This window comes from Hoplias malabaricus, chromosome 10, assembly GCF_029633855.1.
Source record: "Hoplias malabaricus isolate fHopMal1 chromosome 10, fHopMal1.hap1, whole genome shotgun sequence".
Taxonomy (NCBI): domain Eukaryota; kingdom Metazoa; phylum Chordata; class Actinopteri; order Characiformes; family Erythrinidae; genus Hoplias; species Hoplias malabaricus.
Genome location: NC_089809.1, coordinates 14,964,874 through 14,982,614, shown reverse-complemented (window position 1 = coordinate 14,982,614; position 17,741 = coordinate 14,964,874). Strand labels below are relative to the sequence as shown.

Below are 17,741 nucleotides of genomic sequence, written 5' to 3'. Positions count from 1 at the left end.
TTGCACCGACAATTTTACATTCTAGGAACATTGTCTTCGAATGTTCTGATTATGTGCAACGTAAAAACATTCGCTTAACATTCAATTATGGTTGTGGAAACTCTACTTTGGAAAATGTTCCCTGAAAGTAAAAAAAGTAAATTTTTCTTGATGTTTCCAGATTCATCTTTCCCCTGAATGCTACCTTAACATGATATAGTTTTCTTTTTCTTTCTTATTCACTAATTGCAAGTTAGTAGAATGTATACACTATAATATCTGTTGTGCACTGCAGTGGAGCATTTACTTGTTGTTGTTGGTTTTTTTGCACCTTGTGTCAGATAAAAGGAACAGTCACCAGTGCAGTGTCAGAAGTTGATATTTTATTTCAAATAATGGTCCTATTAACATTCCATTAATTTTTCTCAGTATAGTTATGTGAATCCCTTTAACAGGCCTCAAACATTCCCATTTGTAAAAAATAAAAAACCTTTCTCCAAATCACTCAGATTTGCTATGGTGGTCTATTTCAATAATGAAATTAAGCTGCTATGATAAAGATATACTGAGGCAAAAATCAGTGTAAGCTTAATGAATTTTAAAATGTTTATTATTATCATCAACATCAGAAAAAACTTTTTAGGGGGTCTCCATATTCTCCACCTGCAAAGTAAAGAAACAGATTTAAGTATTTCTTTGTATATATCAGTTCATATAAAGCATTTTTCCAATCTACCCAAGCCATTTGGTGCAGCTAAAACACAGCATTCTTGAAGTTATACAGCAGTTTTTGACGCATAACACACTACACATCTATTTCTACACACCTGACAAGCGAGCAAGAGAGGGAGAAATAGAGGAGAGGGAAGAAAGTTAGATTAAACTAGCTAACATAGATAGGTTTTACAGTTGAAAAGATTTAGAATTTTTTTTGGTGTGGCACATACAACCTAATGAATGGAGCCTGTTTAGATTCTACAAACCGGATTCCAAAAAAGTTGGGACACTAAACAAATTGTAAAAAAAACTGAATGCAATGATGTGGAGATGGCACATGTCAATATTTTATTCGTAATAGAACATAGATGACAGATCAAAAGTTTAATCTGAGTAAATGTAACATTTTAAAGGAAAAATATGTTAATTCAAAATTTCACAGTGTCAACACATTTTTTACCACTGTGTGGCATCCCCCCTTCTTTTTACAACACTCAGACGTCTAGGGACAGAGCAATAGGAGTGCTCTCCCATACATGTCTAATACAGGCCTCTAACTGTGCAATCGTCTTGGGCCTTCTTTGTCAGACCTTCCTCTTTATGATGCGCCAATGTTCTCTATAGGTGAAAGATCTGGACTGCAGGCTGGCCATTTCAGTACTCGGATCCTTCTCCTACGTAGCCATGATGTTGTGATTGCTGCAGAATGTGGTCTGGCATTATCTTGTTGAAAAACGCAGGGTCTTCCATGAAAGAGATGACGTCTAGATGGGAGCATATGTTGTTCTAGAACCTGAACATCTGCATTAATGGTGCCTTTCCAGACATGCAAGCTGCCCATGCCACAAGCACTCATGCAACCCCATACCATCAGTGATGCAGGCTTCTGAACGGAGTATTGATTACAACTTGGGTTATCCTTGTCCTCTCTGGTCCGGATGACATGGTGTCCCTGTGTTCCATAAAGAACTTCAAATCGTGACTCATCTGACCACAGTCTTCCTTTTTGCAAGACCCCTGGCCCAGTGCAAACGTCTGAGCTTGTGGAGTTTGCTTAGAAATGGCTTCCTCTTTGCACTGTAGAGTTTTCAGCTGGCAACGGCGGATGGCACGGTAGATTGTGTTCACTGACAAAGCTTTCTGGAAGTATTCCTTAGCCCATTCTGTTATTTCCTTGAGAGTGGCATTCCTGTTTGAGGTGCAGTGACGTTTAAGGGCCCGGACATCACAAGCATCCAGTAGAGTTTTACGGCCTTGACCCTTACGCACAGCAATTGTTCCAGATTCTCTGAATCTTTTGATGATGTTATGCATGGTTGATGATGATAACTTAAAAGTCTTTCCTATTTTACACTGGGTAACACCATTCTGGTATATGCTGGTATCTTTCTGTGCAACAATTGTGGAATTGGTGATCCTCTTACCATCTTGGCTTCAGAGAGACACTGACACTCTGAGAAGCTCTTTTTATACCCAATCATGTTGTCAATTGACCTAATTAGTGTTAATTGGTCTTCCAGCTGTTCGTTATATGCTCAATTTTCTTTTTAAGCCACTTATTGCTACTTGTCCCAATTTTTTTGAAATTTGTTGACACTGAAATTTTGAATCAACATTTTTCCTTTAAAATGTTACATTTACTCAGATTAAACTTTTGATCTGTCATCTATGTTCTATTACGAATAAAATATTGACACTTGCCATCTCCACTTCATTGCATTCAGTTTTTATTCACAATTTGTTTAGTGTCCCAACTTTTTTGGAATCCGGTTTGTACATATAAGCTTTAAAATAGTGCTGTCAAAGCTAATGTTTTCATTTTTAAAACGGATTAATCATATGACCAAGTTTGACCCCAACTTAAACATGTATTTGTGTTATTCCTCACCATACAAATTACTAGTATTTTAACTTGTGCTTTATCACAGCCAGGCTGCAGACTATGTAACTGAATTCATGAAAATAATTAGTGTGTAATATTTATTGTGTAGTTTATATAATTCTTCTTTGCTTTTTAATTAATTTTTAAATTAAGAGGGACTGCACCTCTTTGGGTGTGGTTGGGTGGTTTATGGAGGTATATTTGGTGCAAAACCCCTGAGCACCTGTGACAATGAAATTTGTAGTTGTAGAAAATAGTCACACGTGTATCAGTAAATTTGAAGTCACAGAGAAAATCACGTCAGGAGTTGCAAACCTATAGATTATTTTCCCCACAAATACAGCTTAACAGTAACACCTTCACAAAAATTTTTCACTACAGGTGCACAAATCCAATTCTACACACACAAGTACAAAAATATCATATGCTCACAGTTCTGCTCCAGTTGGAGCGATAAATATGGTGCAAAACACATTCGCATACTCATATAAAACTTGCACATTCGCAAACCAAAATGTGAACATACAAGTCTCAAATGCTGTTTTCTTCACTCACACGTGACTACTTCCACGCACTCTCACTTCTGCACCAAATATATCAGATGGAGCGTGGTGCAAAACTAATTTGTGCATCTGTAGAGCCAGGGGTCAGCATTGTTCACAGATCAGTAAGCCCCACTGACCAATCAGAGCAGCTTGTTGGGCAGGTGTCATGCTATTGGCTGATGTGTCCTGGTTCAGTGATTGAGCGCCTCCTACGAAAACCAGCTCCAGAAACCAGCACGGAGGACAGAGGGTCTGTGCAGTTCTTGGAACAGGAAAAGGGAAACAAGGAATGACTCTTTATGACATCTCTGATGAAAAACATAAATATAACTGGAAAAGTGCTTTGTGTCTTTTTGGGGCTAGGCGCTTCAATCCACGTTCGCTGTGAGAGCGCGTGGAAGTAGTCGTGTGACTGAAAAGACAGTATATAAGACTCGTAGCTGCAGATTCGTGCAGATGTAGTCATTGACTTGTGTTTGTGCAAGAGAAATATCACCCCCCAAAATATCTAAAAAAAAAAAAATACATATATATATATGCCTAGGGGTTTTGCATAAAATAAACCTCCATAGGTGTTGGGGGGTTGAGGGTGCCTGCCACCGCTACTGAAAAAAAATTCTAGAGGAAAAACTGAAACTGTTTTGTACATTTGTGTTTTTCATATTTTGTATACACTGTTATAAATAATTTATGAATAATATATATGAGAAGAGAGACTGGCCCTTAAAAATTTGATATGATCCAGATTGGCCCCCTTTGCTTCTCTTTGTTCCCTTGTTCGGTGCATATTTTAAGGTGTCCCCAATACACTCTTCAAAGACCTTAGATGCCCCTTTGGGATGCATGACCCAGCCAGCCTCTAAAACACAAAAAACAAATGGTACAAAGCTGTGCTTATCATAGAACCTTCTCCATCTGTTTTTGTTTTGCTTCCAATGTCTACGTACTCGTGCCATCATACATGTTACAGCTATGAAGCACTATGTTTTGTGCAAATTGTTTATTACTATCAATAGTATTATTATCACATTCTGTCTTTTAACTTCTAAGTTACGTAAGTGTTCCTCAGTATGGTATAAAAAAAATACATCTGTGACTTTATATGTACTTAACAAAGAGAACTAGAATGTTCACTCTTCTCTGTTAAGTTACCCTGCTTAAAACAAATAAAAACACAAAACAAGTTAAATGACAAAGTTGAGTGGTTTTGCTTTGTATAAAAGCGTGTTCTTGGCCTGCAGTGTGAAGACAGCTGGGCAAAATAAATGCTCAATCTCAAAAGACTTCCTATTCTCTGTGTTGTCCACTGTGTGAAAATGTTTACATTTATATAAATGTTTATATTCAAGCATAGCTGCATATACCTGACTAAATATTAACTATTCTAACAGCTACATTTATTTAGATTACTGGCTATCAACTTAACAATTTAATAGTTATTTAACCCCTTATAAAATTCAAGGCCTTTTTTATTTTTATTTTCTGCCTGAAAATACATACTCAAATCTGGAAGCTTCCTGTTCAGGCAGTGAATAAACTAGAGGCAGTATCATGATTGAATTTTACAGAAAACCATTAAAATTTGTAAGAATAACCATTTAGAGGTATTGAAATTTAAGTAATCAAAATCTGATAAAAACAATCTAGAACATAGGCTTTTCTTTGAAGCTGGTACTACTGCTTTGAAGTTATTTGCTGGAGTAGACAGTGAGCAGGTGGCCTCTTCATGTGTCCCTTTGGAGTCTCTAAAGACCCCAAGCTCACCATAAGGAAAACTATTACTTTAGTGCAGAAATACAGTGTATTTATCTTGTCTGGACCTAAATCAATATCTTACAATGTAGAAACTAGTCTCATGTACCGCTCCTAGTTGGCCTTTACCCTTATCAAACAGGAAAAAACTTTTTGTTATGGTGTATTTTTTCCAAATTATCTAGTTTATTTCTGGTGTTTACATGTGTTTCTAAACCAGTATTGTCCCTTTAAATGCCAAAGGCGTTGGGAGTCGGGAGCTTCACCTTGATTGGCTGTAGAGCTAGGCAACCTCCCTCACACCCTTTCCTGTATTTAAATGGCATCAGTGGGGGAAATGTATCTAGCAAAAGAAATCTAAGCTTGAAAACATATTTATTGTTTATAACTTGAGGCTGCCAAATAAAGCCATTTGGGTCATTTCTCACAGCGTCTGGGTCTGTTAGTCGCTGAAAACGAATGCGTTCTGTTGAAATATGGGTCTGTGTTGGTCCCTCCCTCCTTGTGTGTGCATCGCCATAACTCTGCCTGACTGGTCTACAGACGAGAGACTAAGCTACACCGTTGAATGTTTCTCATGATCTCAGATCTCATCCTCATCTTTCAAAGTGTACCTTATCTCAAACATTGATGTAAAAACATTTTTAAGAAAACGTTAAAAGAACCTTCATGTAACGTTCATATTTTATTTACTTTTTTATTATTGTACTTTTATTATTCTTTACACAAGCATGAGGATTAATAACGAACAGTTTGACGGAAATACTCAAATTTGGTCTCGTTTCAAAGGTGACAAACTAAGGTAAGCGCTGGTATACTTTTTGTGTTAGTCGCTTCTGAGTTCTTCAGGCTTCGATAAGCAACGTTTTTGGGGTTTATTTGAGGATGAGCTCTGACGTTTGGAATAACCATTTCTTTCGGATTTTATCTTTTAGACATCACATTAGAGTATAATCCTCATAATCATGCGAGTCTACCTGTTCACTGATGTATGTACACATTAACGCAAATGTGGCTCTGCGAAAATTTTGAATATCTATACTGTAGCTAACTAATACTTATTCATAACAACTGTCCTTGCAAGGTAGCTATACTTCGACCAAAAATACTTATTTATCGAATGGAATTACATATTAGCAAAATCAATGAAAGGGACTTGACGCTTAAATTTGGTACACTGACCATCGACTTTGGACCTGTAATACTTGAGATATACTGGCGGATATAAACAGCGCGTTTTTTTGGTATGTGTCGTGTTAGCACACACACATTTTTTTTTTACCTCATGACTAATGCACAGTTAGCTAGCAAGATAGCTAATGTTAGCTAACCGTAAATAGCCGCTAACTTATGTTTGCTCTCTTATACTAAAATCAATTAGATAGCTAAAATGTACAAAATCCATAGGATGTATTTATAAAATGCTCTACAAACCTCACACAAATCTCGTAAAACAGGTAATAACAACAACATTATTTTATTCCTCACTTCTTACCTTGCCTGTAGAGGGTCCCGTCTAGAAAGAACTGGACAAAAATGGCTCCATCCGGATAAAACTGGTTCCTCTAAATGTCAAATCTCTGTAACCTTGACAACAGTATGCAAAATGGGCTGCCCAGTGCAAAATGTGTTATTTCTCCTAACAGCAGTTTTTAATTACATTTCAGTTGGGAAAATTTAGGAAAAAGTAAAAGATAAAAAGTAATAAATTATCTTAAATATATTATTGAATTAGACGAAAAATGTATGTAGTTGAACGCAATCAATGGATCCACATCTTTGAATGTGTATCTCATCTCAAACATTGATGTAAAACACGTATGTAAGAAAACATTAAAAGAACATTCTTGTAACGTTCACATGAAACATTTCGGACTAACAATGGGAGAACTTTTATCGATGTCTAATAACGTTTATGGAACGTTCCATTGTCGTTACTGTAAAAATGTTTGCTTCTAACATTAGGAGAACCTTTAAATAACGTTAGCCAAAGTGGTGGGAACCTTCCTTGTTTGCTGGGATAAACTCCAGTCCATTGGGAATCTTAAATGAAACTGTGTAGGTGGGGCACAAATAAGCACTACCTAAGGCCTTTTAGAAACATGACTAAACACACTGACTAACAAACAGCTGGCAATTTCATGGGTGCTCATTTTTGTGCAAACACTAACAAACCATCAAGCAACACAAAATGTAGTGCATCTAAAAGGTTCAAAACGTTCTATCAAGTAGCCCTGTCTCTCAAATTTTAGATCCTGTAGGTAATGAGAAGCAATCTCATTGGAATTTTGATTATGTAATTTAATTGTTTAAAAATCAGTCAATAGCTAAATCCCCAGTGACCAGTGTCCAGTGATCGCAGATGAAGGACTAGAGGAAGACCAACACAAACAGTGCGGCAACAGATGCACTAGTCTCTGACATGTTACAACCTCAAATTGCATAAATAATAAAATATATATATATATATATATATATATATATATATATATATATATATATATATATATATATATATATATGTAACAGTTAAAAAGAGAGGAAGGACTGGCGCCCCCTCCAGGGTGTATTCCTGCCTTGCGCCCAATGATTCCAGGTAGGCTCTGGACCCACCGCGACCCTGAACTGGATAAGCAGTTACAGATAAATGAATGAATGAATGAAAGAAAAAGAGAGAGAGGCCACAATGCCATCCCAACCGCCAGACCAAAACACAAATTCAATTCACATGGCAAAATTATGTTATTTATTTCTTTGACCCTTTTGATATCACCAGGTTGAATAAAACTGATATTTTTGATGAACATTTGCTTCAGCTATTCAGTGGTGGTAAAGAAGTAACAACTCCAGGGGTGAGACAAAACAAAAAGCCAAAACAATCAAAATAAGCAAGATCAATGAATTCACCTTATTTCAAAAACAACATTACAACAACTATCCTGTCTCCTTACTCCAAACCCAAGAGAAAAGGTATCCAAAAAAAAAAAAAAAAACCTCACCCCTGAATTATTGACAATTTCCTAAAGGACATGTACACAAGCTAGAACTAACACACAGGTACTCTACACAGATGGGTAAGTAGGACTTGTCTGGTCTATGGGAGGACTGATGGCACAATTATGACTACTGGAACAGCCCCGCCTTCTGCCGTGATCTCACCCCCTTTTATCTTTGGAGCGCCACCTACTGCAGCCAACCAGAATACATCAGACTCAGCTCTGGGAGGATGACAAAAAGAGAAAACACACAACAAAACAGCGCAGAAAATATGAGAGGGTTGTAACTGACATGACATCTACAAAGTGAACAAAAAGTAGGAGTGTCCTATATGGAAAAAAAATCTGTTTCATATCTTGCTGAAATCAAATAAAAAACATAATAGGTTGTTATATGATTCCTGTAGGTTTGAGTTATTTCGTGAATGATTATGGCCACATGACATGAAAAAACATACGTCATATAAGGGACTCATAAGGAAAACTAAAAAACTTGTGTAAACCTTATATTTTAAATATATATGATAACATATCATTTTAATATGAAACAATTTTGTAGCTTGTTGTTCCTTATTAATATTTTACACAGATTTTAGATAATTCTTATAACTATAATGTAAACCTTTGAATCGTGAATTTAAATGTTATGAATGCAATAGTAATAAAAAAAAAGTTTAAAATGGTTACTGACAGCAGTAGAAGCCAAACCCAAAATAACAAAAAAGTTAAGGTAAAATGTTCTATTTCCAATAAGGTGCAAAATTGATACATTTTCAAAAATGTTAAAGTGGTGGGGCTAAAGGTTCTGCAGAGAAACACATTTTACAGATGTATCCATCAATTATTACAACTGAACTCCTGTAATTAAGTGATTGTGCTAAGAGCTGTGGTGAACATTCCAGCAAAAACAAAAAACTGACAACGGCCTTTTGCTCAGAGTATTTAATTAAGCTTAATTCAAAAACCCATCAGAAACTGTGGACACTCAGACCATCCTCTGGAAGGAGGAGGCTTTTCGGGCTTGGCTGGCTCTGGGAACTTCTGCAGATGGGTACTGGCAGGCGAAAAAGCTGCAGCTGAAGCAAAATCCAGAGCATGGAAAGAGTTTGGAGAGGCCATGGAGAATGACTTCTGGGTGGCCTCAAAGAGGTTCTGGAAAACACTCAGTAAGGATGGTGAAACTCTAAACATGACTGAGCGTATTGTTGGGCGTTAGAGGGAGCACTTTGAGGAACTCCTTAACCAGAGAGACATGCCTCCTTCACAAGAGGTAGGGCCAGAAGTGTCTGGGGTGTCAGATCCTTGGCTGAAGTCACTGACGTGGTTAAAAAGTTACACAGTGGATTAATTACTACAATACACACAAACAATAATAACATAATCAAAGATCCTAGATATATTAGTCAGGAATTTAAGCAATTTTATAGTTTATTGTTTACTTCCCAGGGGATTGAAGATTTTAAAATTTCTGAATAGGCTAGATATACAGTCAAATTCTGAGGAAAACAAAGAAGCCTGGACACTAATATCTCTGAAGATGATCTGAATCAACCTATTGCTAAACTGCCTGCTGGTAAATCACCTGGCCACTTCTCTGTCCTCCAGAAGATGAATTTTGGCCCCAACCGTTTTAATTTAATTAAGATGCTGTATCATAGCCCCAACAGTACAAACTAATAGAGAAATATCATAACAGTTTTCTCTATCGAGAGGTACAAGACAACGATGATGTGTTTCACCCCTGTTGTTTGCCTTGGCCATTGAGCCATTAGCCATTGCTATTATGTCAAATCCATCTATTGTTGGCTTCACTGTTAAATACCTCCAACACACTATTTCGTTGTATGCAGACGATATAATTTTATTTCTTACCAGTTTGAACTGTTCTATTCCTTCTTTAACTACTGTACTACAAGACATCGGGTCAGTATCTGGATATAAAGTTAATATGAGTAAGTGTAAATGTGCCTCTTAATTCCGTCAACACACAACATCAACAAAGTAACGGCCCATTCATGTGGAACTCAAATACATTTGCCTCCTTATGGCAAATATCCATTGACCTGACAAGTTTTAAAACAACATTATATCCCCTTACTTTAAAAATTGAAAAAAGATTTGGATAGATGGAAACTGCTTCCTATTTCATTGATTGGCCGGGTAAATTGTATGAAAATGAATGTGTTACCAAAATTCTTATATTTGTTTCAAACACTCCCATTAACTCTACCAAAATCATTCTTTAAGGAGCTAAACAGACTAATTGGCAGATTTATTTGGAATGGGAAAGTGCCTAAAAACAGTTTAAAAACTATATGCACATCATACAATGAGGAAGGACTACAACTTCTAGATTTCTATTTATTTTATGGTGCAGCGCAAGCCAGAGATGTATGGATATGGCAAGCACAATTATACCAACCACCTGCATGGCTGCAAATTGAAGAGTCCCACAGGCATTGCCTTAGCAGCCTTACCATTTATTCCTACTACAAACAAATTGTTATTTTACCCATTTACCAAATGCACATTTAAAGTTTGGGCAGACATCAGGAAGATGCATAAATGTGTACATAATTTGTCTAGTTCTACACAGTTCTTGGCTAATACCTGTCTACCACCTGCCCTTAAGGATGGGTTATAATAGGGGTATTAAAACCTTTGGTAATTTGTATGAAGTGGGTGTGCTTATATCATTTGAACAACTACAGTGGAAGTACCTCCTCCCTGCCAAACATTTTTTCAAGTACTTGCAGGTGAGACATTATATTAGTACACAGCTAGGAGGATGCCTATTACCTCTCCTGCCTCTGCCTTTGGATAAGATGATAACAAGAAAGAAGGGCTCTAAGGGTTTTGTCTCTTATGTCTATGGAAGGTTATCTGAATTCTCAAAATATCCAATTTTTTCAGTGAAATTAAAGTGGGAAAAAGACTTGGAGTGCATAATTGAAGATGATGTGAGGGGTAAAATATGTGAGAACACACAGATCTTCTCCTTTAATAGTTGTAACAAGCTAATTCAGTTTAATATTGTTCACTGCATATACTTTATGCCTGAAAGGCATTTTCACATGAATAATGACTGCTCAATATACTGTCCCAGATGTAAAGTGGGGGTTGAAACCTTATTACATATGTTGTGGTCTTGTCTGGATCTGGGAATATTGGAGCGCAGTTCTAAAGGTTATCTTTTCACTTTTTTTTTTTACATTTCATGTCAAATCTTTGTCTTACTGGAATTCTGTGAAGCTGCTTTGTGACAACATCAGTTGTAAAAAGCGCTATACAAGTAAATTTGATTTGATTATCTCGGAGGTGGTCAAAGTGGATATGCCTCTACTACCTTGATTTATCTCGCTAGGAGATGAAGTTGTATTACAAGATCGAAAAGGGGTCAATCTTAGATTTATTAAGATGGCACTCCTGGCTACCAAATAATATATCACTATTAAATCGAAGTCATTTGAACTTCCTAATTTCTCTAATTTTAGTTAATTAATGAACACTGGGGTGATGTTATCACATATCTAAAATCCAGGAAAATACATGTAAGTAACTCGTGAAATACTTATTCATGTAGTTGTTTCTGATTATATTTATTGACTTTTAATTTTTTTCCCTCTTTTGCTGGCTCTGCCCTGTATGTTTTGATTCATTTTACATGCTTAGGGGAATTTTCACTTGCCGTTTCTCCTTCTGTGGACTTTATTGAGGACACTGCTTGGGTAGAATGGGGCAGGTAGGGTGGGAGTGGGCAAGCTGTATTGGAAATATGTTACGTGCAATTTTTGTATAAAAAAAAGCTACACAGCGGCAAAGCCCCTGGAGTACAAACCGGATTCCAAAAAAGTTGGGACACTAAACCAATTGTGAATAAAAACTGAATGCAATGATGTGGAGATGGCAAATGTCAATATTTTATTCGCAATAGAACATAGATGACAGATCAAATGTTTAATCAGAGTAAATTTCACAGTGTCAACAAATCCCAAAAAAGTTGGGACAAGTAGCAATAAGTGGCTGGAAAAAGGAAATTGAGCATATAACGAACAGCTGGAAGACCAATTAACACTAATTAGGTCAATTGACAACATGATTGGGTATAAAAAGAGCTTCTCAGAGTTTCAGTGTCTCTCTGAAGCCAAGATGGTAAGAGGATCACCAATTCCACCATTGTTGTGCAGCAATACCAGAATGGTGTTACCCAGTGTAAAATAGACAGTGTCACAGTGTCAACAAATCCCCAAAAAGTTGGGACAAGGCCATTTTTTACCACTGTGTGTCATCCCCCCTTCTTCTTACAACACTCAGATGTCTGGGGACAGAGGAGACCAGTTTCTCAAGTTTAGAAATAGGAATGCTCTCCCATTCATGTCTAATACAGGCCTCTAACTGTGCAATCGTCTTGGGCCTTCTTTGTCAGACCTTCCTCTTTATGATGCGCCAATGTTCTCTATAGGTGAAAGATCTGGACTGCAGACTGGCCATTTCAGTACTCGGATCCTTCTCCTACGTAGCCATGATGTTGTGATTGCTGCAGAATGTGGTCTGGCATTATCTTGTTGAAAAACGCAGGGTCTTCCATGAAAGAGATGACGTCTAGATGGGAGCATATGTTGTTCTAGAACCTGAACATAGTTTTCTGCATTAATGGTGCCTTTCCAGACATGCAAGCTGCCCATGCCACAAGCACTCATGCAACCCCATACCATCAGTGATGCAGGCTTCTGAATGGAGTATTGATAACAACTTGGGTTATCCTTGTCCTCTCTGGTCCGGATGACATGGCGTCCCTGGGTTCCATAAAGAACTTCAAATCGTGACTCATCTGACCACAGAACAGTCTTCCATTTTGCCACACTCCATTTTAAAAGACCCCTGGCCCAGTGCAAACATCTGAGCTTGTGGAGCTTGCTTAGAAATGGCTTCCTCTTTGCACTGTAGAGTTTTCAGCTGGCAACGGCGGATGGCACGGTGGATTGTGTTCACTGACTATGCTTTCTGGAAGTATTCCTGAGCCCATTCTGTTATTTCCTTGACAGTGGCATTCCTGTTTGAGGTGCAGTGATGTTTAAGGGCCCGGAGATCACGAGCATCCAGTACAGTTTACGACCTTGACCCTTACGCACAGCAATTGTTCAGATTCTCTGAATCTTTTGATGATGTTATGCAAGGTTGATGATGATAACTTAAAAATCTTTGCTATTTTATGCTGGGTAACACCATTCTGGTATTGCTGCACTATCTTTCTGCGCAACAATGGTGGAATTGGTGATGTTCTTACCATCTTGGCTTCAGAGAGACACTGACACTCTGAGAAGCTCTTTTTATACCCAATCATGTTGTCATTTGACATAATTAGTGTTAATTGGTCTTCCAGCTGTTCGTTATATGCTCAATTTTCTTTTTAAGCCACTTATTGCTACTTGTCCCAATTTTTTGGGGATTTGTTGACACTGTGAAATTTTGAATTAACATATTTTTCCTTTAAAATGTTACATTTACTCAGATTAAACTTTTGATCTGTCACCTATGTTCTATTACGAATAAAATATTGACATTTGCCATCTCCCATCATTGCATTCAGTTTTTATTCACAATTTGTTTAGCCCAACATTTTGGAATCCGGTTTGTATGTAATATGCGAAGCATTTGATCAAATATTATTATTACTATTATTATTGTTGTTATTATTAACTTCTTGTTATATATTTATCAGGCCCAGCAACCCTAATTTCCAGCAATGCCATATATTGCAAAGTGTTCTTTATTCATTTCATTGGTAAATATTTTCCCTCCTCTACATTCCACAAATCATAAAACAGATCTATTATTAATTGTGGCTCATAAGGCCCAAATTTCATATAATAAAGCACAAAATGCTTCATCCCTGCGGTTTGTCACCTTTGTTTTTACTGTATAGAGTTGTTTGTAGACAGTCCCTTAACACTTGAGGAGGTGGTGGCAACCCATAGAAATCAATATGTTTTGTGAGTTGTAGTTGCGATTGTTATGGGTCCCAAAAACAATAATTTTCAAGTATTTTACCCCATTTGCATGTACCATTCGAGAGTTATTGAGGACAGAAAACCAAATATGCGAATATGATACCAACTTTACTAGACTAGTCTTTTCTTGACTTACATGGTTTTTCCACTTCGCTAAATAGATCCTCTCTGACTTGTCCTTTGTCCACATTCCAAATTTTATTTCCTATGAAGACATCGCTTTAGGAATTCAATGGACAGATATGGAATAATCCAGGTAATAAACATTTTGACCAGTGGAGTAACAGAGCAGTGATTAGAACAGATGGACTTTTCAAACCTAACTGCTGAGAGGCAGTCTGAATTCCTATTGGCCAGTTTCTTGAATAACAGCCACATTAACCAATAAAACTCAAAGCAGTGGCTAAAAAGACAACACCACACTCACATCTGCCACAGACAGAATCCATCCAGACACATTGAACCAGTTCTTTGCTTACTTTGACCAATTGAACAGCACCATTCAGCTTAGGATGACAGTTGAGGACGCCCCCATTCAGCAGCACCCAAACCAGGTTAGATCCACCCTACGCAGGGTCAACACAAAGAAACTCCTGGGCCAGATGGTGTCTCTGGTTGAATTCTCAAGGCCTGTACAGATCAGTTAGCAGGAGTGTTCACCACCATCTTTAACCTTTCTTTGCAGTTCCCACCAGCCTCAAATCAGCCACCATCGTCCCAGTACCCAAGAAAAACACAGTGAACAGCCTAAATCGCACTCCCATCATCACCAAATGCTTTGAGAAACTCATTGTCCCTCACATTAGATCAGCCATCCTCGCTGACCTTGACCAACATCAGTTTGCTTACCAAACGAACAGGACAACAGAGGATGCTGTGATCACAGCTCTCCACACAGCCCTTACTCACCTAAAATAGAAGACATATTTAAAGATGTTATTTTTGGACTTCAGGTCTGCTTTCAATACAGTCATCCCACATAAACTGGTCACATAACTGAGTGATTTGGGCCTGGGCATTTCACTGTGTAGTCCATGGATATTGGACTTCCTGAGCAACAGACCCCACTCCTCTACTCCCTCTTCACATCTCCAACATCACCATTGTAGGACTGACAACAGACAACAATGAGTCAGCCTATAAGGCATGATGTCACAACAACAAACTGGATCTAAACCTCAGCAAAACCAAGGAAATGGTTGTGGATTTTAGAAGATCCACACGTACTGAGACTGCTGCTCTCTGCATCAATAATGAGGAGGTAGAGACGGTGGAGAGCTTTACGTTCCTTGGTGTACACATCTCTGTTGACCTCACCTAGACTTTAAACACACACTACCAGATGAGAAAGGCACCACAGAGGCTCTGCTTCCTCAGGAAGCTCAAGTATTTCCACCTCCATTAACACTCGCTGGTGAACTTCTACAGAGGCACCATCTAGAGCCTCCTGACCTACTGCTGCATAGTGTGGTTCGCCAGCTGTACAAATGATGCCTCTTAAAAGCCATCAGTGAGGTTCAATTTCATGTGTCATACATCATTTAGGTATTGGGTATTTGGTATCACGTTATGTAATAAAATCATAATATACACTATTGTGAAAAAGTCTCAGGCATTTAAGAAAATGCTATGTAAATCTACTTATCAGACAATTGTTTTATTAATTAAAAGTTATATATTTTGGGCATGCCAAAAATGTTCTGCCACTGATGATTCTAATATAGATATAGATATAAATACTGTAAATATTAAGATATAATTCAGTGTAAGCTAATGGCCTCTGATGTCCCAAAATAGCATCTGGTTTAAATACTATATTCATTTATACGTTACTTTTTTTTATGTTAACTTTTACATATAGTTTAATATATATACTTATATATTAAGATATAATATCTTAAAGGTTGAATGAAAATATTAAAATTAAAGAATTTAAAACATACATTAATCATCAATACTAACCCTCACTGACTTCACTGGTAAAAGTGGCCAAGGAATTTTGAATATAGTTTGGCTGCACAGTTGGGTGACTTTGAGAAAAGGGTGGTCTGATGATAAATGCTTTGGCACCTTTTTATTTTAACCATTTACAGTGTAGCCAAATAATATATTTAATTAATATACATAGATTGTTCATATATGTGGGTCAGGGTGGTGCAGCTGTTAGTGTTGCAGTATGTGTCTCCTCTGGGTGCTCTGGTTTCCTCCCATGGTCCAAAAACGTTGGTATGTGCATTGGCTGCTAAAAAGTGTTCATAAGTGAGTGTGTGAGTGATTGCGTGCGTGTTGCCCTGTGAAGGACTGGCACCCCCCGCCCCCATGTTTCCATATGGGGTCTAACAGTGTGGACAGTAAGTGAACACAGAGCTTAAAAATGGCAGCAGCCCTGCTGTTTCTGATTCACACATACCAATGTAGCCACCATGTCTGTATCGCTGCAGCACAGAGAATGATCCACTATTCAAATCATACCTGCTCTGTGGTGGTCCTGACCATTGAAGAACAGGCTGAAAGCGGGCAAACAATGCCATGCAAAAAAAGCATGCAGAGCAACAAATGGACCCCAGTCTGTAATGGTCAATGGAGCTAAGAGAATGGACAGTGAATGTAGAAACAAGAACGAGGTACTGTTATGGTTGATCAGTAAATGCATATCCACGCTTTTATTCTGATAACCTTTCATTTTAAGTGCAAGCATGTGACTGACCTGTTGCCATTGACAGTATTAGGGCTCTTTTTTGTAGCATTACACAAGTTTACGAGTTTTTATTACATCATTCAAATGTAATAAATTATTAAATTATAGAATTTAGTTCCTGTGGCCTTGTATTTATTATGACCTGTAATGATATTGGCTTTCTTGGATAAGATATCTATCAATGTAAAAGACACCAACAGGTCAGTTGTGATAGTTCTGGGCCGTATGCGTTCTCCTTCAATGAGTTAAACTGCTTAGTGATGTGGCATTATGTACTATAGTGGCAGTTGTCTGAGGAAGCACATGCTCAAAAGAATAGTGAAACTTTGCAGTCAGACAAATAATAAGTAAGGAAACGTAGCACAGTTTGTGGGTAATACATAAATAATATTCCTACTGCTGCCTGAATTAGGAGCTTACACCAGTGTGCTGGATTTCAGAATAGTCATGCTAACATCAGCTCAGAATCATCCCCTTGGGGTTATTCATCATAAGAAAGGCTCAACCAAAATTGCACAGGCTGCAGATTCTTAATTTTGAGGGGATGAACAAGACTCTGAAAGAATGCAAGTTGCTCAATATGTGTTTTGTTTGGCAAGCCATGAGAGTGAGGCCATGTGTGCTCATCGCCGTTGGCCATCAGTATGGGAAGAACAGAGGAAATGGAAAGATGCTCCTTCAGTTCACCTTTTGCATTGTGTTTAACAATTGCAAGTATTTTATATTGAATAATGTTTACTCCTCAGCCCAAAAGAAAAATAAAACCTACAACTTCCTGCTCATCTATGCTATATGCTGTCCTACTGCTACCATTTTCCAGGAGAGTGTTTCTTAACCCTGGCCCTGAAGGCACCCTGACCTATTTTTAATATATATATATATATATATATATATATATATATATATATATATATTTTTTTTTTTTTTTTTTAATTCACCTAATATCCCTGATTCAACTAATCAGTTAATAAACAAGCCCTTTCAGAGGTGCAGCAAAGAAGGGAAAACTCTAAAATGAACAGGGCATGACACCTTCAGAATCAGGTTGGAGAAACTCTTTCCAGGGTACGGTATAGCAGTTTCTTTCTGCTAATCCTTGGTTTACTTCTCTAAGCCTATCACTAGATCACAGATATTAGCAAATTCATATACAACCTCAGA

The 17,741-nt window shown here is 37.6% G+C and overlaps 1 protein-coding gene and 1 long non-coding RNA gene across 4 annotated transcripts in view; both read right to left on the bottom strand.

Moving 5' to 3' along the window:
• gyg1b (glycogenin 1b) overlaps positions 1-17,741 on the bottom strand; it is a 94,139-nt gene that overhangs the window by 20,974 nt on the left and 55,424 nt on the right. The gene's annotated exons all lie outside the window — the stretch shown is intronic.
• Positions 383-6,432, bottom strand: LOC136708485 (uncharacterized). Of its 2 annotated transcripts, none has more exons than XR_010804354.1 (3): positions 6,371-6,432; positions 3,845-3,982; positions 383-642 (listed from the first exon to the last, which is right to left on the bottom strand). It is a non-coding gene; the product is annotated as an uncharacterized lncRNA (long non-coding RNA). The 2 variants fall into 2 exon arrangements; XR_010804355.1 differs by lacking the exon at positions 3,845-3,982 and adding an exon at positions 3,261-3,385 and having other exon boundaries at positions 6,371-6,417.